General features: G+C 29.3%; 1 protein-coding gene across 4 annotated transcripts in view; it reads left to right on the top strand.

Annotated features, from left to right (window-relative positions):
- The window catches only part of LOC122849215 (anoctamin-8-like), a 317,470-nt gene that overhangs the window by 228,662 nt on the left and 62,813 nt on the right, over positions 1-25,995 (top strand). The gene's annotated exons all lie outside the window — the stretch shown is intronic.

Genomic DNA, 25,995 nt, shown 5'->3' with positions numbered 1-25,995 from the left:
GGATCCGGCTTCCCTTATTCTGTCCTGATCTGGATCAGATCCGGGAACCCGGACTTTAATATAATAATAATAATAATAATAATAATAATAATCAATTTCTAAAAAAGCAGAAACTAAAAATGCCCAAAATACGTGTTTTGTGTACCATATTCTCTAAAAAATATTTAAAATAATCGGTTCCGTTTTTTTTTTTCGAAAAATGGCATGCAATTTAGTAATTTGCTTTTTTTTGCCAAAAGTATTTTAAAAATATCGAAAAGCTTTTGAAACATACAAATATACATGACAACGAAGAAACTTTTCAATGTCAAGAAAAAACCTGTCACCGAGTTCATACACAATTAAGGCTTCATGCGGTACGAGACGAGACGAGATTCAACGAGTCTCGGTTTCGGTCTCGGTTTCGGTCTCGGTCTCGTCTCGCAAGTATCGCCGGGTCTCGCTTTTATACTAATATTTTTTCGTTAAGTAAAATATAAAAGAATGGAAACCAAATATTTTATTCAAAATTCATATAAAATAAAAACAAATAATATTATATTATTTAATATTTTAAAATAATAAATAAATATAAAATAATGAAATAAATTGAATAAATATTGAATTATTTTAATTAATATTTCATATCAATAAAATTGATAAATTTAATCATACAAAATTATAACATGAATAATTTTTAGAATGTTTTGAATTTTTCATATACTAGCTTTGAGCTAAAAAATTTCAAATATATGATTTTTTCATATGTAGTATATGAAATTTCCATATACAGTATATGATATTCTCATATACCAGCAGATTTGGTGCAACTTTCATATACTGTATATGAAAATTTCGTATATTTTTCTCTCCGTGTGTATGTGACCACAGTTTATTGTTTCTTGATTGTTTTGCTGGTTATCCTGGTGCAGTTGCTGATGTCAGAGTTTTTTGAAACTCTGATATATATAATAATCTTCGCCACAGACGTAATTTATACCTAGACAACAACCAATTCATCATCGGTGATAAAGCATACCCGCTGGAAAATTGGTGTATCATACCGTTTGTGGCAAATCATGTACTAACAGCACGTGAACGAAATTTTAATCTAATTCATGCTCGAGCAAGTTTTTTGACCCTTTGGATGATGAAGCAAGAGCCACTGGCTTGGTACGAGGATCATCTTTTAACATGTCATGCATGGCTTCATAATATGGCCACTCTTGTGGAGGTGCCTCACCAGTTTGATTTAAAGCCCATATATAATCACAGTAATTATCATAAGGTCTCTCCACTTGTTTTTAATTCGATCAGGAGTATAAACTTTTTGTACATTAGCAATTTTTTGCCAGGTAGCACTATCAGTTACAGCTGAACTCTCAAACAATCGCTAATGTGATTTAACAAGCTCAATCAATCCAGTGACAAGTTCAGAAGTCCATACTGCACGTGACTTGTTAACTACTGCATTATTGAAACGTCTTTTTCTTTTTGTACCTTGACTAGATGTATCTTCACTAGATGTACCTTCACTAGTCGAAGGGATACAAATGTTCTCACTACTAAGATTAAATTGGGCATCTATTTCAGGAGTGCAGTCAACAAACTTACAAATTTCTAAATCAAAAAATACTTTTTTATGATATCTCTTTTTTTTTTTTTTTAAGTAATGTAAATTTATTAATTATTTACCTTTATTATTTGTTATCAATATTTGTCCTTGTTCATTTCTGATACAGGGATCCCCATTGAATCCTGGCACAATAGTCCATATGTCACATGCCATAGTTGCATCAAGACACTCAGCAATAACTGCACTGAAAAATTGCATTGGTTTATTTAATTATTATTTTGTTTAAATAAAATAATGATTGTATGTATAATAACCACGTAAAATAAGTATGAATTAACAACTGTCATGATAGGTTATGTTTGTTGGTTACTTTTTTTTAAGAATGTTGAACTAAAATAATTGACTTCAATTGATTTAGAGAATTATTTTTTATTCAATTAATCAATTTATTATTATTAAATTGATGTATTTAATTAAATTAACTTACCTTTTGTATCAACAAAAAAAATATCAGCAGTAACAACAACCAAACCAACAATAACAATAACGATAACAACAATAATATCAATGACGATTGACTCAATCAATTTTCTTTATTATAAATAATTTTATTTATTTCAATCTTTAATTATTTAATAAATTAAATTGTAAAATAGTGACACATGTATGTTTTTTTTGTTTTGTTTGCTTATGTCGCCATATTGTTTGGGGAACATATCACTCATTCTGAACGCGCAGGCAAATATTTTTTACACCACGAAAAAAATCCCCAAGTTTATTGAACGCCCAGGGAATTTTATCGGGGGAATTTCTCAGATGAAAAAATAAATCGAAAATAAAATGAACACACCCGTTGCCACATCTAATTTTTGTAAAGTTTATAATTAATTTCTCATTAATTGACCGATCAACATATGAAAATTTTTCGCGCAATTAATAAAACTCGGTTCCTAGTATATGTGTGATTTTTTTCAAGATTTTTTCATCATAATTTCTATCCAAAAAAAATGGTTAAAATCTCCATAAGAGCCAATGTCAAATATTATTTTCAATAATTAATTACAAAAAATTTAACCGATCAACATAAGAAAATAATTATACCGTTGTATTCAGAATGAAAAGATCTACTTGTGTACAAAATTTCAGAACATTTTTATTATATTTAAAAAAAAAAGAGTAATTTCTGCATAACCTCCTTAAAATGATGGAGTCTAGAAAAATTGATGAAAAAATCTGAAAAACTTAATGGCTCAATTGCAGCCTCAAATCAACTTAAAATAACTCATCTTATCGAAATCGCAGGGTGTCAGGAAGATGACTCCGTGATTTGACTTAGAATGCCCCATATATATATATGAATAATAATATTATTTTTTATTTCAAATATTTTTTCATTTTGTATATCATTTTGTGATGTGCGTGCGCGCATAGGTGCACGCAGACTGCAAGCAGAAGTTTGAATGGAAACTGTGTGTAAGCCAAGTATGTGTGAGTGTAGCACGACCATGTTTATTTTGGTAGTGTCAGTGTTCAAGTCAGGCTCCGTGTTTCTTTTACAGGTACATAGCAACTACTTCAATGCTCAATATTGTCAAAAATAAAAATGTTGAAAATTTTTTTATAATTTTTATATTATTCTTCATTGTTTAAACTAACAATTAGAATTGACGAAGATAATTTTTAAATTTTAAATTAATCTATAACGAGCATTTTCAGTGTATGAGTCAGGTTCGTGTATTTTCATAAACGAACATAGCAACTACTTCAATATTGTCATAAATAAAATTGTTGACAATTTTTTTGAAAATTGAAATTGATAACGCTTGTGATTTAATTTCTTTGGCGACTTGGTATTTTAAATTATTTAAATAAATTGCATCGATTTCATTTGTTAAAATACCAAAGAAAAGCAGGAGCTAAGAAAAAGATAAAGCTAAGGAATTGATGCAGCCAAAGAAAATAAATAGTAAGCAACATCAATTCTTTAGCTTCGTATTTTCGATAGCTACTGCTTTTCTTTGGTTTTTATTAATTTATTTAACAAATAAAATACATGTAATTCGTTTAAAAAATGAATAATAACCAAAGACAAGCATGGGCCCCGGAAAAAATAGAGCTAAGGAATTAATGCAGCCAAAGAAAATCAAAAGTAAGCTGCATCAATTCGTTCACTCCATTTTTTCTTAGCTGCTGCTTTTCCTTGGTATTTTAAATTATTTATTTGACAAATAATATTAATATGATTTATTTTGATAAATTAAAATACCAGAAAAAAGAAGTAGCTAAGGAATTAATGCAGTCAAAAAAATTAAATTGTAAGCAACATTAATTTTTTTTATATATAAAGTAAATATAATTTATTGTAACGTGGCATTGCTGCCTGTTACCTTCTCGGACTAATTATCAATTATTTTATTTGGTTCATTTATTAATTTATCTCGAAACACAAAACTAACCAAACTCAATATCCAAAATTATCAATTGTTATTATTTTAATGTTAAAATCGTGTAGTTTTCAATTTGCCCTAAAACTCGAAAAAGGCATTCATACGAGAAACACTAAATAGAAAGAACAAATAAACCCAACAACCGGAAACAATAACCAAAATAACCAAACAACGTATCAATAATTAGCCTAGAGGGACGCTAGAATCACTCAGTGTGCTGGTTGTGGTAGAAGGGCCGGATAAAGTCACAAGGAAAAATATTTAATACACAAATAGACCAACGATATGGCACTGCGGTAACGGTTCGGACTTTAAGACAGGAGGTCTCGAGTTCGATCCCGACCACCGACGCCATGTATCGAGTGGTAGGCGCAAGCCGGCTGTACTGCCCAGGTTTTTCATGGTTTCCCTGGGCTATAATAGGAATCGGGTACAGTTTGAACGCATTACAAAGTCGACATCCATGTTTGTCGCAAAAATGAGTTGTAGGAATTGACGGTTGGAAAATGTTTAAAGAAGGAGAGGCACCGTGCAAGAAACTTCCTAATAAGAAGTATAGCACGTTAAACAATTCATTTATTTAATACACAAATAAAATAATTAACAAGACACATTATTAATTTTATACTCAAAAACCAAAACGTAATATTTCTTTACTCAAAACTTAAAAGTAAATCCAAAAATACATAACGTTATCTCGATAATCCAAAAACGTAATACAAAACTTACTCGCAACCTTGAATTTAATTAATTAAATAAATAAACAAAAGGACCGCGAATCTATCAAATTAACTAAATTAAATAATCAAAACGAAAATGTATGCTTGACATTGTCTAGTGATTTACACAGACAACGCCCCAAAACTAACCTACAAAATCCACGTGTCTGCTGGGTCTCCAGCTAGACACATGAGTACCCTAATATACGTAAAAACAAAAGCTGATCACGAAACGTGTGCATCTTACCACGTTCTACAGCCAAGAGAGTTAGATCAGCCCGAGATATTTCAGAGTAGCTCGGATCTACCAAGCTGTCCCCACTCAAAGCTATCCCTCCTCTCTTCATCTTGATGAAAGGTGGGAAAAATATTCTAAATAATAATGATAATAATATACAAGACGAAATAATAAATAATAAAATATAAAACGAAGTGTTGGTTGGAGGATTTCCGTTTGGTTGGTCTTGATCAGCCTATAAGGCAGCGAGAATCGCTACATTATATTTGAATTATATTTTTTAAAAATATAAAATAAATTATAAATTTGACTAGAAAGATATGAATTAAATTTATTTTGTATTTAAATAGATTTTTCCAAAAAACCTTTCTCAAGTTGATTACATTTGAATCTTTATTCTTCAAATTTCATAGTTAAAATTGCAAAAAATAAATATATATCATTTTTTGTTTGAAAAATAATGGCGAATATTCGGTTATTTGTAATAAATTATTTACTAATGATTATAATTACTAATAATAAAAATTATTTGTTATATATGTGCAGCTGAAACGTTTAATTGACTGATGTTTAGTTAAAAAAAATTTTTTTATTGACTATACTTATATGATTATTGATTATTATTCTTATTCATACTATTAATATATAATAATGATAATAATAACAATAATATTGATATTAATGATAATATTTATAATAATGTTGATAAGGATACTATTATTATTATTATTATTAATACCATTGATATTATTGTTATATGGATTTTAGTAAATCCTTAGTTAATTAAATTTTTTAATGCTCAGTTAACTGTAATTGTGGACTCACAGATGAATTCATGTTTGCATTATCAATATGAGGTTTCTAGAGCTGATAAAGAAGTGAGAGAAATAAAATCTTTTGTTACAAAAAATGCAGTTATACTTCAACAACAAATCTTGGTGAGTGGTTTGACGAGCACTTTTTTGATCCATTATTGAAAAAAAATTGAAGAGTTCCATCTTGTTATTTCTGGTTGAAGTCTCCGAAGAATTCAAAGCATTATTTTTACTGTATGCAGATATCAACCATTAAAAAGAGGTGTTTCTACATTCATTGAAATGCCTAATGATATAAAGAAAAAAAAAGCTGTAATTGATGTAAAAAATAAAGATAGCTTCTGTTTTTTGCGAGTAACTGCAGCGTTATGCCCAGTACAAGCAATCGTATCTTGTGTAAGCCCGTATCCACATTTTAGTACAGTGTTATCGTATGATGGAATATCTTTTCGGATGAAATTGTGAGACATACCAAAATTTGAAAGGTTGAATAATTAAAAATTAATGTTTACGCAATAGTTGATAATAATCCAACAAAAAGTATAATTGCTCGTATATTTTTGAGTGATAATATTTGTGATAGTCAAACATTACATTAAAAATGATGACAAAAAAAAAAAAAAAATAATCATGAAAATCTTGTTGATGAATATTTTTCAGATGATGATGATGATAATCATAATAATATGGATATAGATGATCTGGTGGAAATGAATCAGAAAAATATGTACAAAAACAGAAAAAAAAAGCATTTCCATTTTGCATTAATTAAAAATTTTTCACGTCTCGTTAGTTTACAAGCCAAACAATATAATAGTCGTTTATATATATGTAATAGATTTCTGAATTATTTTACATCACAAATATTTTTGGAAAAACATTTGTCCGACTGTTGTCAAATTAATCATGCACGAATGAATATGCCAATGGAAAATAACAATATATTAAAATTTAAAAATCATCGGTACAAAGAACTCGTACCTTTCGTTATATATGCTGATTTGGAATGTATTCTCAAACCAATTGATAATTCATAGTCTAACGAGCATATTCCGCTCATTGCTGCATACTATGTAAAGTGTAGCTATGATGACTCATTATCATACTACAAAATGAATCGCAGTAAAAATTGTGTCGAATGATTCATCGAAGAATTGGAAAGTTTAGCTCGTCAGATTAATGATATTATCTCGAATATAGTACCAATATAAAAATTGACTGTGAGACAGGAGCAAGAATTTGAAAATGCAATTTCAGCGGAAAATATCGTGACCCAGCTCATGCCAGGTGTAATATTAATTATATAAAGTCTTACACTATACCTGAAGTCATGCACAATTTAACATTTTTTGACTCACATTTTTCGATACAAGGACTTTGCAAAACATTCGAGGGTCAAATACACATTTTACCAATAAGCAAAGAAAAATATATTTCGTCTACGAAAAAAATTGATAGAACTGTTGTTGAATCAAGATTTATTGACTCATTCAGATTTATGCCAAGTAGTATTGAAAGACTCTCATCTGATTTGAGCAATGACCAAAAAATTATAACATGCAGTGAATGTGACAATGAATTCTTTGACTTATTGTGCAGGGAAGGGCCATTTACATATGAATTTATTGACTCATGAGAAAAACAAGCTGGAACAACTCTTCCACCAAAAAAAAAAAATTTTTCTCAAAATTAAATAATGCTGACATTTCAAATACTGACTATGTACATGATAAAAATATTTAGGAAAATTTTGAAATAAAAACATTAGGCGAATATTCTGATTTATATTTGAAAACTGATGTACTGTTGATGGCAGATATTTTTGATAATTTTCGTCTCAGCTGCTTTTCTACCTATAGTCTAGACGCACTTCATTATTTTACCACCCCGGGTCTAGCATTTGATGCAATGTTAAAATATACAGGTGTAAAACTTGAAATTTTAACAGACCCAGCAAAACTCCATCGCCCATCATAGGAAAGGGCATGAAGACTAGAACTCATGATTCGGCGACACATACCGTCCCATCTGAAATACCCAAGTTCGATCTCCTGTTCTCTAATCTTCATGACAATAATAAATAAATGAACGAACGAACATAATTATGAGATGAGTTTATATAATATAGTTCATTATAATATTATAATCAATGGCATTAACAAAAAAATTTAAAAACATGTGTGCCAAAAAAAGCAAAGTTAGTTGAAAAATAAACATGATTTTTGCATATGAATCTTTTTAATAATTACGATTATTTAATTGTATATGAATAAATTTATCGTTCTCTGAATTAACTTGAAAATGACTTATAGAACATTTTTGGCTAGTCCTATAATTAAAAAATTTTATACGACTTTGCATTAACCAAGAATTTTATATTAATATTACACAAGAAAAAAATAATAATTTTTTTGTATCAAATATTTACTAATTACATATTATATATTTATTTGTTGTTCTGTAGAAAAAAGTTAATATCTTTATATTATCTTTAGTAAATTATTAAATTATTGATTATCTGTTAAGCACAGAGTTTTTTTTTGGGATTTTATATTTAACCAAAATTTTTATTCAGCTATTCAAAATATTTATACATTTGTATTTAACGACGTTTAGTATCATTTTTATTTAAACAATTATAAAATACATCTTAAGTACAGTCTTTCGGTTCGATGATAAATCTTTATAATCTCCAATACCTTCCATTCCTTCTTCATTTAAATGTTCTATTAAAAATAGCATCTAATCTTTTTCTCGTTCTATAGGAAAAGAACGAAAATTGACAAATAAAATATTATCAGCATGAGATTTATCATTAACTATTAGAGCATCACTTGATGCACTTATAATTTCAATATTTTGCTCAGTATTATCAAGTAATATTAGACCAGCATCATTGTTGTTATTTTCTTTATCACCAGAAAAATCAAGATGTTGGAACTGGGTGTCAGATTGTTTTTCGTGCAACTATTTCTAAATTAATAAATACAGTAAAAATAAATAATTGTAAATATTTCTTCAATTTACTGAGAATGTATACACCGATTTTTATTTACCTGTGTTTTTTTTCATCTATCTTTTGCTAATTACAAAATAAATTACAAAATAAGCACATTTTATATGCTTTCTTATTTTTTGTGATTTTTTGTATCAATGATACGACGAAAACTTCCTTCTTCCCAATAATTATGTAATGGCCTGCCACCTGACATTGTTTACAATTTTTTTAATATAATACAAGAACAAATTAATGCTAATTAGAGAATAGAATAATATTAAGAATAACAACAAATAATAAACATCGTGAGTAATAGAAACATTAAACATATGTTTGCAAAATGGCTACGAAATACTGAGTTCCAGACTCTCCACGGCGAAACGCGCAAGTCGTGTGATTTACCATGTACAAAACAAGGTGTAAATTACATGTAAATTACATTTCAATTACATTGTAAATTACAATGGGTTTCATACCTACCCAACACTGGTCATCAATGAAAGAAATAGTAGACTTCCAACAGCTTCTCTGTAAGGAATACTTTTTGCTTCATCAGTTGTTGTTGTTGTTGTTGTCAGTATATTTACATCTTGGTGGTTATCTGATGGAATGCTCGCAGTATTTGCTGATTTCATGTTGAATCTTTTTAATACTTTTTGTATATATATAATTTTTGTTAAGCTATTATTGATCCATCGGGTTCATGTTTTAGTTGAATACCTAAAAACATATCCATATTTGATATTTTTATTTCCAATTCTTTTAGTAGATGTTGGAGTTATTTAATTATTTAAAAGTTATCTTTTGATAGAATGATTCCATCATCTACATATATGGCTAAAAACAGACATTTATTCAAATCTCCGGGTGATTTAAAAACACAAGGATCAGCCTCGGTTGGATGTAGATTGAATTTGTGTAAGCAAATTCTTTCCAAATCTTTCTTTTTACATATTTCTCATTCCAACACCTTGGAACTTGTTTAAGACCATATAAACTTCTGTTCAGCCTACAGACTTTATTGGTGCCATCTCCAAATCCTTCAGATTGTTTAATATATACTTCTTCATCTAGATCACCATATGAAACGCAGTTTTAACATCAAATTGTCTTGATTTTATACCATTTATAATTGTTAATTTTATCATTATTCTTATTAAGTCATACTTCACTCCTGGACTGAAAGTTTCAGTATAATCAAAACCTTCTTTTTGCTGACATCTTGCTTTATATTTATCAATGGATCCATCTGATTTTTTTTTTATTTTGAAGATCCATCTGTTCTTGAGGATGTTGGCATTTTTTGGAGCATGTACCATGTTCCATAGTTTATTTTCTTCTAATGCTTTTATTTCTTTATTCATAGCAACATTCCAATGTTCTCAATCTTCATGATTTTTTGCTTATTTAAATGTTGTTGGTTTATTAGAAATAAATGATTGAGCTTGATGAGCAAGCATCAGCATACATGATGTATGTTGTTCTTCATTTTTAAGACCAGCGTGGCTGCGGATGGACTTTATGTTCGGCTACTTGGTGCTCCAGAGTGAGTAGGCAATAGGAGGATATTTGGTAAAGCCTGTGAGGTACGAATATCCTCGTTCTCGTATTGACTTAGGTTGTGCGAGTGAGTTAAACCAAAGTTAATGATCACGGTAATAACCGCCGCCGCGGGGTGAGGTTATTACGCTCCCGGCCAATATTAAAAATCATATACATTTTAGTAATGGTGCCAGAGTGACGTTTTGAAACTAATATGGTGGACCGCGCCCCTCTACCATCTCTTACTGAACTAGTCGCTACCGAAATGGCCGTCGGCGACCATTGCTCCCGAAACTACCCCACGGTCCGTTCGTTGCCGTTATATACCAGCTGGCTCCCTCCTGGCGGTAAGAGAGGAGGATGGTGAGAAATCCTCGTTGATCCCATAGTAACTGAGTCTTCTACTTTATCGGTGGAAAAATCAGTTACAGTATACAAAGCCATGGTTATGTTTAGTTATGTTCAACATGTTTAGTCGTCAGAGGGCTGCACCAGTTTATAAAAAAAAAAAATCACACCGTCATACAATGTTTAGTTGTGTTGGTCGTTTCCCATTAAAAATTAAAAAAATAATGTGTAGTTTTTATTTTACACATTATTTCAGTCAAAACAATGTGTAAAATGAAAAATTACACATTATTTTTATTAATGTGTATATTGAAAACTTTACACATGAAAATACGGGTGTAATGTAGTCTTTTTTAAGGACGGATGCCAAAAAAATATTGTAAATTTATAAATATAGTTTAGTAATAAAGTAAAGGCAACACAAATGTTCTGATTGGAGTATTTGCTGATAAATTTAATTGTAAAGAGACCATTTTATTATCAACATTAACTAATAATATTTTTTTTGTACCTGGTTGTGAATGACTTTGAAGCTCACAAGCATCATGAGTTCCAGATTGCATTGAATCTTGATCATTATCATTGTTCCAGTCTACATAAAAAATAAGACATCGATTTTTCTATTCAATTTCATCAATTAAAATTCAATTATTATCATTGCGAACATTTCTTGTAATTTTTAAAATTCTTTTGTCCTTCGAAAGTACCATATTATTGAGATGCTTTGTTGACAGTATTTTTTTTTAATATTTGATTTTTTTGACATTACGTGTCTCTCTGAATATTTCCAATTCTGGTTTTAATGGAGCTTGTTTGTCTAGACAAGAATTCTCATATAGTCGTCTACATAATTGCTCAGTTTTGTGTGTTGGCGAACGAAGTAATAGCTGAATTTTTCCTAAACAATTTTCATAAGGAAACGCATTTTTTCCACTCAAGCTGCAGCCTATTTCAGTGACATCATCAGCACCATGAATCAAATTATGCACGTTAATCAAAGCAGATTGTTCATTATAGTAGTTATATAGGGCCGGTTTAAGGCCATGGTGAGGGGGTGAAGCTTGGTCAAGGGGGCAGGGGTCGGGAATCAGGGGCTAGGTCGGGGGAAGGGAGGTAGAAATCTCGAAGTTTCTAGAACTTTCGAGATGCATCTAGAAGTTTCTAGAAACTTCCAAAATGACGTCATCGAGCATTCTAAAAGGTTCTTCAATGACGTCATGTTTATTTATTTATAACGTCATAATAGCTGGCAATAATAAGAAATATTCCAGGAAATATTTTTCATATCGGATTATTAAATTGTGATATTGAATATTTTGTTTCATGGAAGTATCAGTTTATTAAAATATGATGTCATATATTAAAATGTAACGTCATTTATTAATGTACAAAATAATTTATTTACAACCAGAAATATTCATGAGAAAATTCTAGAATGTTTTATATCGAATATTTTTGAATAAAATTCTAGAATAGTCTCGAATACTTACTTTGGTGCGGTGAGTCCTATAAAAATGCAAGTTTTTTCGTTTGAAAAATTAGTTTACGACACTTATTGTGCTTGAAACATTTAAAAAAAATTCAGTGATCAACCGCTTTTGTCCATAACATTTTATCAAAATGGCAATGATCTAGTGGTCTTCGGGTTTTGCCGATGTATCGACAAGCCGATTTTAAATCGGAAAGTATCGAGTACTTTTACTCGATACTTTTTTTGGGCCGATGTATCGATTCTCGATACTTTTTTTCGAGAATCGGAAAAAAAAATCGGGTGTACTGAGCCAAGAAAAAATATGAAATCACTTGGTTAATTTTTTTTATTTTGGATTTTTTTTTCTATTTTTATTTGTTTGCAAACCATGGTTCTATTATATTAGAAAAAAAAAATAGTGTTTTTACCATTTTCCACTAAAGTGATGATTTCTTTACCAACCGAGTAACGTATGGCCTACCGTGAAATGGAATTTTTTTTAAGGAGGTTATGCACAAATTTATTGCGGGTGTTGCGGGGCGCTTCTGACGTCACAGACAGAACTGAAATCCGACTACACTGTAAAAAATCAAGTGAAAAGCGCCTGCGCCCCATATACAATATATGGGATTGTGGGTATGTGTGTGTGTTTGAACATGCCATACGTTGCCACATCTAATTTTTGCAAAGTTTATAATTAATTACTCATTAATTGACCGATCAACATATGAAAATTTTTTGCGCAATTAATAAAACTCGGTTTCTAGTATATGTGTGATTTTTTTCAAGACTTTTTCATTATTTTTTCTATCCGAAAAAAATGGTTGAAATCTCCATAAGAGCCAATGTTAAATATTATTTTCAATAATTAATTACAAAAAATTTAACCGATCAACATAAGAAAATAATTATACCGTTGTATTCAGAATGAAAAGATCTACTTGTGTACAAAATTACAGAACATTCTCATTATTTTTTTTCAAAAAAGAGTAATTTGTGCAGAACCTCCATAATTCAATTAACGAATCAATAAATAGTTGTATAAATAAATAAATTTTTTTTTTTTTTTAAATTTTCTCAATATTCTCATGAATATATAGTTAAAAAAAAATAAAAATATTATAATCAAATGATAGTTCATTCGGAAAAAAAAAAAAAAAGTTTTTGGTCGATGCATCGATTTTCCGATTCTTAAAAAAAAAAGTATCGATACTCCGATTCCGATACTTTTTTCAAGAATCGAAGACCACTAGATGTAAGTATATTTTATGAATCCATAATTGATAATCTTGAATTAATATAATTCATCCGGTTTCAAAAATTCATTTAATTTTTTTAGGTTATTGGAAGTACATTGCTGGGGTGAATCTACAATTTTTTCACAATTTTTATCATCAAATGCATCATACATTGATAAATTCAGTGAATTCAAGACTTTTCATGAAGATTTACGTTGCTTTTGGGAAAATATGCAACTTCTAAAGAAAGATTTCAATGTTGACACACATGAAGAAGTACTTACATGTCACAATAATCAAGCACCTTTGATTTTTTTATCTACACAACGACCATGGGTCACAGATCTTCATCAACTCGTTGAAAAATATTTCAATAAATCACCATATACTGACTTTGAACAACTTATAAGCGAGTTATTCAAGCTGTGGGATAAAAATGAAAAATTAGAACATCGCATTCAAGGAAAAGAGATAAATATAGAAGATGAAATGGAAGAATAATTTTTTTGTTGTAAATTTTTTTTCTCTTATTCATATATTTGATAAAGGTTAAATAAAAACATCAATTTTTTTTTAATTTTTAATAAAAAAAAAATTTATTTTATATTGTTTAAAATTTTTCACATTTTTTAATTAATATTGGATCAATAATTTCACTCAATCGTTGAATTCTCAAGTTGAAACGTTCATGATCACGAGCAAGTTGTTCCCATTCTCCACGTCGTGCAGCCTTGTATGCATACAACCATGCATACATCATATGAATTTTAGGTGTTGAATTGAAAGAAACTTGATTCTTAATTATCCTTGAGTCTGCCATATTTGATATTTTCATATTGATTTGGCTTCTTCTCTCCCCAATTATATGACTTTGGTTCATTGAATTTTTTTTCTTTTTCTTCATTCAACAAACAAGTTTTATCTGAATTTTCCTTAGCAGATTTATCTTTGCTTTTAAATATTTTTCGTGTTGTTTCACCAAAAAACGATTGATCAATGAGAGATTTTTACATTTTTCTCTCCTATTTATACCAATTTTCGTACTGAACCACTAATAGGTTTGTACTCTACAATTCGATCATGTAAAATTAAACAGTAAGCTGATGTATCATCAGGAAACTGTTCGACTGATTCGATTTCTAAACGTATATCCACAGGTCTACTTTTAAGAAATTCATTTGGTTTAGAACAGTCTATAACAGCAAGTGGTGCTTGATTTAAAAATTCCTTTTTTGTTAATAATGGTTCTGGCTCTTTCCCAAAGTATGATAATTGGAAACTTGTAAACATATCATAGAGCAGAGCAAATTGATTCTTGCTTATATCAAGATTCAAATTTCCATACGGGTAGGATTGTGAATTTAAAAATAATTTCACATCTCGCAAATTGCAATGATCAAAATGACTTGCATTTTTATCAGCTTGATTTTTACGTGCAGTTTGAAATCCTACAATCACATATCTTGGTTTCTCGAGTTGTGTTGATGTTTTGACGCTCCATATATGTTTTGAAGTTGCAGGAAGTAGAGGGTAATCATACAGCTCCCAGGCTCGAAAACTCAGTGAAATAGCTGGATCTTTTGATATGTAGTTTAATAGTTGAATTTCTTCTTTATCTGAGACTCGAATATATGGTACAACCCATTCTATTTTTTGGATAGCAATTTTTGCCGTTTCTGCTGCTACTGTTTTTAGGTATGCATTGGTATCAGTATTTGATCTTGTAAGAATGAGTTCATGTTTTGCATTAGTAATCACTTGACGATAATCTTCAGCAAATTCAAGTAGTAAGCTCAATGGTATTGATATATCAAAGAATCCATTGGCATTATTGATAGCAGAATCAGTCCAGCCTGAATTTTCCAATAGTGCTTTCTGATTAGGTGTGAGTGATACATAACCTTTCATGAGAGTTGTGAGTCCTACATTTTTACTACGATCTACTTCAACAGCATTTATTTCATAGCGGATTTCTTCAAATAAATGAGCAATAGCCATTTTTACTAGACTTGTAGTATTTGCAACAGCGGCTCTATCATTTTTCGTGAATTTTCCTTGAATATGTAGAGTACTTTTAGATGGTAGTATGCACAGATCTTGATGTTGAATTCCAATTCTTATTTCATCATTATTATTGAAAGATGGCGCTCCATAGGGTTGATGAGCATGGAGTTCATAATGAGCTATAGACTCATCAAAAACAATCGAATTTTGAATATTTAGGATTTCTTCCATGGTATAAAACAAAAAAAACAACACAATTTTACTATCACTTTATTTGACGTAGTTTGAGATTGAGACTCTTGAGAAACTGAACGTTTTGACGTGTTAGCTTTCTGACTGTCTGATGATGACTGATGGGTTTTTGACATGTTGGTTTATTTATATAACTGTTTCCAACTATTCTCTTTTGAAAGACAATACCCATTATTTTATACTCTTCACATGTAGTCTTATTGTTATGACTTCTCCTCGGAAATTTACTAAATCTCCGTCTTGATCTACAATTTTCAGCTAAAGATGATGTATTGCTCGGACAGCGACTGGTAGATAAATGACATGTGAAGGTACTTCTATGATCTTATATCCTGGTGGAACACCAGGGAAAAATTCATGTATAGTATGAACTTGTTTATTATTCGAATATGCACCTGTTGTTATATTACATTCAACACGTAAAGCATTCACTTTCAATATTGTGACTGGTAAATCAGATTTATGAGTTACATTAGGTTCTAAGATTTGAGGTGAAAATCCTAATAATCTTCCAATAGAATCTTCAGGAATAAAATTTATCGGACGATCACATTTAATTTCACAACACAGTTCACTATTATTTGGTTTAAAACTTATGGAGACCATTTGCAGAAGGTATTTTTCAATGTCTTCGATTTCATAACTTCCTGTCGGTATATAAAAAATAATTTTACTCTCATAACCAATATAAAATTTATTGTTATGTAAATCAATATTAGGTATCGAATGAGAAGTAAGTAACTCGACAAGTCCGACAACATAATTTTTCTCAGATGATATCAATCGGTTGGGTTATCAATTGGTGGATAATACTGTGCTTCTAGCACTGATGATGTTCCAGACAACGTCAACGTAAACGAGTCATCCATGACTGATAAACAAATTTTGTTTGTAATCGTATTTATAGCTCTCCAGTCAAAAATTTTAGACATAAATGCCCGCAAATTACTGTATCATAATTTTGAAATTGCTGATAATTATATTGAATGCTACCAACATCGAGATATTTTACGAGATCTTCAGGTGGTTGTGAATCTCCAAAGCTATCAAAATAAATGACTTTATTATTTCTTTTTTTATATGCTACCCAGTGAGTACCAGAGCCATCTTCATCATCAAGATTTATAATGGCTGATTCATATTTCCATGGTTTAGTAGTTGGTTAATCATTTCTCATGAAAACTCCTCTAAAGTATGGAATATTCATAGCTTTAGCATATTTTATAAGATCAATATTTGTGAGTGCTCGATGTAGTAGCTTTACATGTTTTTTGCTGGTTTTAAGAATAAACCCATTCCTTTTTTATGTAGTTGAAGATATAAACCTTTACCCAATGCAATTGTTTCCATTTTTGTGTTGTGACGTTTATTTTCTTCGAATTGTCGTTTGGCAGCACTAGCATCATTTATTGCTTTTTTTATACTAGCAGCACCCCCACTCAATGCTCCAACAGCACTTAAACCAGCCAAAAGTGGCATTATGAACGGTAGAAAACCACCTATTCCACCTATTTTTGATGGTAATGGTAGGATACGTGGCATTCGAATTCTTTCTCGCCCTCCTGCTTTTTTTATAGCATCACGTGCACCTTCAAGTGCACACTTGATAGGATTTTTTCCTGGTTTAATAAATTCTTTTGATAGGTTTATAATTTTTTTAAATGATGTTTTTTTCCCTGCTTTCCTCGTCTTTCTTTTCAGACCCATACCCAATTTTGATCTAGCTTTCATTGTATTAGCTATACCCCAAGCAGCTATTTTTTCACCTATGGAAGAATCTTTTGCTAGTACACGTTTCCAAGCTCTCTCAGCGAGGTCTCTATCAGCTTGATTTCTGACGTTGATATTATCTCGATTTTCAGAATAAGCAATATCGTGCTGTTTACAAGCAGCGTCTAATGGATTCATACCAGGATCACCTCGAGCTAATCTTTTTGATAATTTAGTACCTGGTCCACAGTATTGATAGCCTGGAACGTGAAGTTCAATAGGAAGTTTGTTAATTAAAGTATTGATAAGACCTTTACCACTTTTTTTAGAACGTCTGTGCACAATCATTGGGTTTTCAAAACTAAAACCAAATCTATAAAAACTCGGTATTTATAGAAGAATAGTCAGTCGTAAACATGGAGTTTGCTGAGCAGAATGTAAAATTACCAGTAGTTAATTTTGACAGTGTTGTTCAACAAAGTTCAAGTAAAAAAAATCAAAAACGACATGGAAAACTTTTATCTAATAGTGTGCGAGGAATCTTTTGTGGTCCCTCAAATTGTGGTAAAACAAATGCTCTTCTAGCTATAATTACTCATCCGAATGGGCTACGGTTTGAAAATGTATATGTTTATTCGACATCTTTGAATCAACCAAAATATCAGTTCTTAGAGAAATTACTTAAATCTACAAAATGTATTGGTTATTATCTATTCAATGAAAATGAAAATGTAATTGAACCTCAAGCTGCTCATCCAAATTCAATAATGATTTTTGATGATGTTATGTGTGAAAAACAAAACAATATCAGAGCTTATTTTTGTATGGGTCGTCATCAAAATGTTGATTGTTTTTATCTTTCTCAAACTTATGCACGTATACCAAAACATTTAGTACGAGATAATGCAAACTTTCTTGTATTTTTTCGACAAGATGAAATGAATTTAAAACATATTTATAATGATCATGTGAACACTGACATGACGTATACTCAATTCCGAAATTTATGTTTGAATTGTTGGGATAGCGATAAGCATGGATTCGTTGTTATCAACAAGGACAGTGAAATTAATAACGGCCAATCGTAAAGGATATGATTGTTTTATCACTATAAATTAAAAAGAACTTTGAAAATGAAAATAATTATGCAGTAAGTGTGAGAGCATCAACATGACGAGTAAAATGTTCGATAAAGAAAAAAATAATCTGTATCTGATTACAAAAGCTAGCGATGCAATACGACGTAAACATAAAATGTTAAAAATGAATCAAGACGTTTCAGAAAAATATGCAAGTGATATATTTAAGCCTATTGTAACACCTTTAGAAAAATTGGTGAATCAAACAACAACAAATGATATAAAAAATGAAGTAAAGAATGAACTTGAAAATAATGTTGTGAAAAAAGAACGAGCAAAAAAAGAAGATGATGATGATAATGATGTTTTTTATGAATCGTTTGATAACTTTGATGAGGATTCTGTAAGAAAGTCACTTGATCAAACATCTTCTACACTAGATACTTTTTTTTCGAAAAATAGTGAAAAATATATAAAAAAAGTCGATGCCAGTAAAACTCGAGCAACGGGATTTCTAGTACAGAAACTTGATAATAATCTTATGTTTGGAAACTCAAATATTAAATTTGAAAATAACAAAATCTTTATTGAAGATGAAACTTATCAAGAAACGCCAGGTTTATTGGAAATCCTTTTCAATTATAAAGTTGATGACTCATTAATAAATAATGATGATAAAAAAAATTTTATTGAAATTATTAAATTGACAAATGCTCAGTATAAATATTTTAAACCTAATGGTGGACTGAGAAAAGAAACAAATACCAAGTATGAAAAAAATATTTCACCATTCATGAAATCCTCAACAAAAACTGGTACATCGTTACCTCGTTATAAGATTACAAAAAAAGTAACAAATTTGACTACGTTCATTGGGATGATCCTAACGAACTTGTAGATCGTCTCCGATTAATATTGGCTTCGCAGGCAGCTGGTAATCCCAGTCATACGAATGAAATCATTTCTATAATTGAAGAATTGAGGGAAGCTGGAATTGTATATTAATTTATATGCATATGAGGCTTGAGCTCAGTTGCTCACCAGCTGTCAAGATGAGTATTGATATTTTCGGACGACAATCGGAAAATAAAAATTCATTACAAAGTGTTCGAGGTCCTCCAGGTGATAGTTTCAAACGAACATCAGATGGACATTATGATATAAATAATAAACGATTGTGTAATGTTGCTGATCCGGTAGAATCGAATGATGCAACATCTGTTAAAATTACTAAGACAATCATAAAAGAAAAAACACGAATTTTATATCAATTAAATGAATCTCTACGAGATGATGTTGATAATATCAATATAATAGGAAATTCTCTTCAGTCTCAATTTCAAGAGTTCAGTAAGAATTATCGTCTTGAATTTGAGACAGCACAAAGTCTTTCACTTCAAAATATAGAATCCATTCAGACATTGGAGTCCAGATTAACTTCATCGAATAGAGCCTTTGATAATTTCAAACTAAATTTTGAAAAATCACTCAACACATTGAGCTCTGAAATTGGAAATTTGGAGATTAAAATAATAAAAAAACTGACAATCTTGGATAATCGTCTGAGGATACTTGAAAATCGTTCTAATGGATCATAAAAAAGCAGTGGTTGCTCATGAACTACACAGACCTGCTCGAAGGAATTATATTCGTCGTCGTGTTGACATTAAAGGATTGAATGAAACTTGGCAAGCAGATCTTGTTGATATGCAAGCTTATACGTCTGTTAACCGAAACTATAAATATTCACTCACAATTATTGATATATTTTCAAAATTTGCATGGGCTATACCAATAAAATCAAAAACTGGAAAAGATGTTACAGCAGCGATGAAATCTGTACTTGATGAAGGACGTATTCCAAAAAATTTACATGTTGATCAAAGAAAAGAATTTTACAACAAGGAATTTGAAGCTCTTATGCAAAAACATAAGATACATATGTACTCAACATACAGCAATCTCAAAGCATCAATTGTTGAACGCTTCAATAGAACACTGAAGAATAGAATGTGGGAAAAATTTACTTATCAAGGATCCTACAAGTGGTTAGAAATTTTACCACATCTGCTTGAAAATTATAATAATTGAAAATACAGAACAACAAAGATGAAACCAATAGATGTTACGGAAGAAAATGAAAAACAATTATTGAGAAATGTTTATAAAAAATTTCAACAGAATCGTGATATCAAAAATAAATTCAAGATTGGTGATAAAATTCGGATAAGTAAATATAAAACTGTTTTTGAAAAAGGTTATACACCAAACTTTACAACAGAAATATTTACAATCAAGGAAGTGAAATATACAGATCCAGTGACATATAAACTCATAGATTATAAAAATAATCCAATTGAAGGAGGATTTTACGAAGAAGAGTTAACTAAAGTTGAATATTCTGATATTTATTTAGTTGAAAAAATCGTGAAAAAACGTGGCGATAAGTTATATGTAAATGGTTAGGTTTTGACGATACACATAATAGTTGGATAAATAAATCAGATCTGTAAAAAAATAAATAAATATGTTTTTTCTTTAATAAAATAAACTTTGTGAAAAATATTTTAATTATCTTTTTATTTTATAACCCCATGGTACAGTATCCGTAGTATTTGGTAACAATTGTCTCTTATCATCTAACCAACTTAAAGCTATTTTCTTTTGTGCAATTGTATTTACTTTATGTTTTTTACTTCTAATTAGATATTGAGTTTTTGTTAATAATTTATGATTAAAAAGACAATTTTTGTAATCATCAAAGGTAATTTCTTTTAACGTTGAACCTTTAACACCTTTGGCTTTTTTAGCATCTTTTTTTTCTCCAAGTACACGGAATGTATAGAGTTTAGCTCTTAAGGTTGATTCCCAGTCGCATCACCGAACCAATATTTATGCCACGAAAGGCCCGTATATCAATAACGCTATTTTTTATTCCCGTGTCCTAAAATTTTTTGTGGCGCCACTGATGAAAAAACTAAGTTCTTTAGTAGTATGTGTGTGCGCGGCAACACACTAGCAAACAAAGTTTACGTCGTACACTGAAACCATGCTTGTGTTCATGTCTGTGTGCTGCGTTTCTCGCGAAATTTTTAAATTTTAAAGTTTTTTATTTTTAAAACGCAACAGACGAAATACTAAAAATTTATATCAAAAATTTGTCTTTTCTAGCACTACAAACTGATAGAAATTTAACGTTTTCTGTTGCGTTTTGAAAAAGTTATTAATAAAAATATGATGTACCGCCTATACTTTGCGTGTTAAAGTTGTCAACTTTGACAGTAAATATCTCAAAAAAACCACACAAAAAAAAATTGAAAAAAATTGACAATGTAGATAATTATTTCATTTAAACATAAGATAAAAAAAAAAAAAATCTGTTGCGATTTCAGATTTCCAGAATCAACCTTAAACCAATAAATTCAGTTATAATTTTTTCACAACTTTCATCTTTCATTAATCCGAGTACTTTTTTATTTACACGAGGCATTTTAAAAATATTATCTCGAGAATAATCAGAAATATCGAATTTATCTAAATTTTTTTTCATTTCTTCATAAATATTAAAATTGAAATTATATAACAAACTATCTGTGTCATGATACATTAATTTTGCATTGTTACCAAATCTAGATTTTATATAATTATAATGAAAATCATATAGACATGTTTTTGATATATCAAGTATTGAAAATCCTACATAAACTGGTTTATTGAAATGAATTTTTATTCGATTCATTTCAATAATAACAATGTCTTCTCCAAATACTGTAAGACTATGGAAATTTGGTTGTTGAATGTAGTATTTAGCACCATATCTGTTTTCCCATCTGGTGACCATTTTAACATCTTTTTGCTTTCTTACATTTCCAATACATTTTCCATATACAGCATTATTCAAAAGTTTATAATAATCTTTTTCAAATTGAGTTGTTGCTTCTTGTCTTTTTTCCGTATTCAAATCTATATAGTTTTTCAACCAAGATGACTGTTTAAATTTGAGAACTTGATGAATTCTCAATAGTTTCATACCGAGTTTCAAATATTGTTTGAGATTTTTATAATGAATGATATATTTTTCTTTTAAATAAAAAGTTGTCATCAGTTTGCATTGTTTAGAATTAGGTGGTATTTTGTGCTCTGGACACAATGGAAGATCTTGATGGAGTTCATGTAATTCTTCAGGATATTGAAGATCGACTTCATGAATGTATCCTGTAGAAGAGTCGTCGATAAAATGTCTTCTAAAGACCACTGATTATTGTCCCATTCAAAGCCACCGTATGGAAGATGTTGTGACATTGCCATTCCATATAAATTATTAACATCAAAGTACATGAGGTATGAGTCATCTTTGATTGTATCATACTCATTACCCATGTATGGATTATTGGCTTTTGCATAACGATTCGGACATACAGCTACTCCACCTCGTATTCCTTTCTCGATAAATAAAAGTTGTTCAGCATCTGTTAGTAATTCCAATTCTACACCAGTACATTTCAGCATACAATCTCATGAGAATCCTGGTGTTGTATAGTAATGGAGAGGATCCAAGTTGTATGAACAGTTTTTTCGGAAATTTTCAAAAATATCAGCTAATAACAAAACATCTGTACGTAAATATAAATCTGAATAATCACCAAGCGTTTTAATTTCAAATTTATTCCAAACTGTTTCAGCATGTTGATAGTCGTCATGTGAAATGTTACTGTTGCTTAATCTTGAATAGAATTCGTTAATTGATGGTAACTTTATATCTTCTAGTCTTCTCCAGCTATTAATGTATTCATATCGAAATATTCCTTTCCTTTTTAATAGCTGAAATTTTTCAAAGTCTTCACAGTATTGTTTTGTAATTTTTTTATCATCATCACACAAGTTTGAAGCCAGTTTATCAAGACTAGTTGCCATGAATCTATAAGAGTCGATAAATCTTAAATTCACTAGTTGGCTACCTCTTTCATTCGAACATGGATACTTGACTTTTTTTGTGAAAGATATATATTTTTCTTTGTTGATTGGTAAAATTCTAATTGAGCCTTCAAACATGTTTGCTAGAGGTTTCAAAAAAAAATGTGAGTCATAACCTGAGAGATTATGAAATACTACTGGTAGTGTATGTGAATCTGTGAAGATCAAAAATATTCGGAAAATAAATCAAGAATGTTCGATTGATCGATATTTATCGATAGATTAAGGATATTCCAGACTATGAAAAAATCTAATGCAATATCTAAAACTCTTGAGACCATTCAAAGACATACTAGAACATTCCAGAATATTCAAAAACATTCGAGAACTTTTTCTCAATATAAAAGGAGTGAAATCAAGAACCGGAGCATCAGATCAATTCGAGCATTCGAACAGAATTCATTAAGATAAACAAATCAAAGGTATATATATATATTTTTTCTTGATCAATTTATTTAATATAAACTTTTTTGATTATTATTATTTCCTTTATATTATCATTTCGTAATTTTTTTTCTTATAGAAGATGGATTTATCAAAACTTAACCAAATCGCTGCCTGCATTAATGGTAATGTACCATTAAAGAAGATGGTTGATTTAACACCAGGGTCTGAATACAAAATCACCAATTTAAGAAAAGCTAATACAAGATTCGGAGTAAAAGTCATCGCAACCATTAATCGAGAATTTGATGTTTTTCTACCAAACCGGATTTCGGTATTTCTCGAAAACGAATCAGAATTCAGCAGCTTAAAAAACTTGGTAGATGGAAATCACCTTGCACTACGTGTTCTAACTGGATCACCCAATAATACATATGAGTTCATTCCTATTTAAGAAACATATATATGAAAATACAATCAAACATAAACTCCTGTAATATGTTATAAAAAGATATAAATAAAATAAATAATTAAATATTAATGTAATTGTTTTTATAAATTATTAATATTTTTTTTTCAAGATGAAATTAGAAAAATTGAAAAAATTAGAAAATAATTATTCAGTAATATTTGATGCGATTGATATTAAAAAATTATATTATAAAAAGTAAAAATAAATCTACAATGAAGTAAACAAAATTTAAAGATTTCTATTTTCACTTACTTATACATCCTAAAAAAGAAAACGAAACAATATTTTTCATAAATAAAAGATTTGAATAAACCATCGAAAAGAATTATTTTGTTTAAATATGCATGTTTATTCGAAAAACTTTTCTAAAAAAAGTATGATTATATATATAAATTACATGAATGGATAAAATTTTTTTCGAAAAAAAAATATTGTATATGGATGATTATTATTATTATCGATTGTTGTTAATTTTCATATTTATTCAATGAAAGTGAAACAGATGTCGTTGTTTTCCATTGTGCATTGAACATTTTTATTATCGAATAAAACTTGCACTCCATTGTCTGGTTTTGTAATTATTTTTGCGATTTTGATAATAAAAATCAAAGTCGATTGCTCGACTTCATGTAACCATTGTGAGGGAATCCAAGCTCTAACGGTTTGATCTTCATCATTCACATAGAAAACTTGAAGTCTGAAAAAAAAAAAATATATATAAATATATAAATATATGAATACTTTGAACAAAGTGAAACTGATCCCACCTGAATCATATATTACAACAATTCAATTATACATTCACAATAAAATCATTCAATTGTAATTCTAAAAATATCAAAAAATCTATTAAAAAAAAGAAAACAAAAAAATAAATAAATGAATATATGCTATTTTATTAAAATACGATTATTGACATTATTTTTATCAAATTATTTCATAAAAAAACAATAAAAAAAGTTACACTTTTTCATTGAAAATAAAAAAATTAAAAAAACTATAAAAACAATTACTCCGAAATAAACACGATTTTTCAATAGAAAATTTTGTTATCCAAAGTCTTAATTTAGTTACGTTCCGTCTAAAATCATTCAATCACAAAAAAATATTTCAAAAACTGAAGCTAATTTAAGACAATACACTTTTCAATAATTTCGATAATAAAAACCAGATACCATTCACACTCTTTTATTAGAATACTAGTATTGACAATTTTTCTATCCAATTCTTTCATGAAAAAAAAAAAAAAAACAAAACAAAATAAAAAGTTACACTTTTTCATTAAAAAAAATAAAAAAATAAATAAACTTATAACTCGTATTTATTCAATCGATAACATCGTGATATATATCATAATCAATCACAACAAATAAAAAAACTGTTACACTTTTTCGTTTACAAAAATAAATAAAACTACAAACAATCACTGAAAATTCAAAAAAAAAAAAAAATGAATAATAAACTTATAACTAATATTTAATCAACCACAAAAAATAATTTAAAAAAATATATAACTGATACTACTTTAAGATGACACTGTCTCATAAGATATAATATATTGATACTTACCCTGACATGTTTCTTTTCTTTATTTATGAGTTTATGAGTTAACGAGGCAACCACTGATGTCGAAATTATAATGATGCGTGACATATATGTAGACCTTTTATAAGGCCTACATATATTCATGAAAGAAAGGGAATTCCTAGGAAAAAAAAGTCATCACCTCAATAATTTGAATAATATTTA

Source organism: Aphidius gifuensis, linkage group LG2 (genome assembly GCF_014905175.1).
Source record: "Aphidius gifuensis isolate YNYX2018 linkage group LG2, ASM1490517v1, whole genome shotgun sequence".
Classification (NCBI taxonomy): domain Eukaryota; kingdom Metazoa; phylum Arthropoda; class Insecta; order Hymenoptera; family Braconidae; genus Aphidius; species Aphidius gifuensis.
Note: the sequence above shows the minus strand (reverse complement) of the source record. Positions and strands in the feature narration are given on the sequence as shown.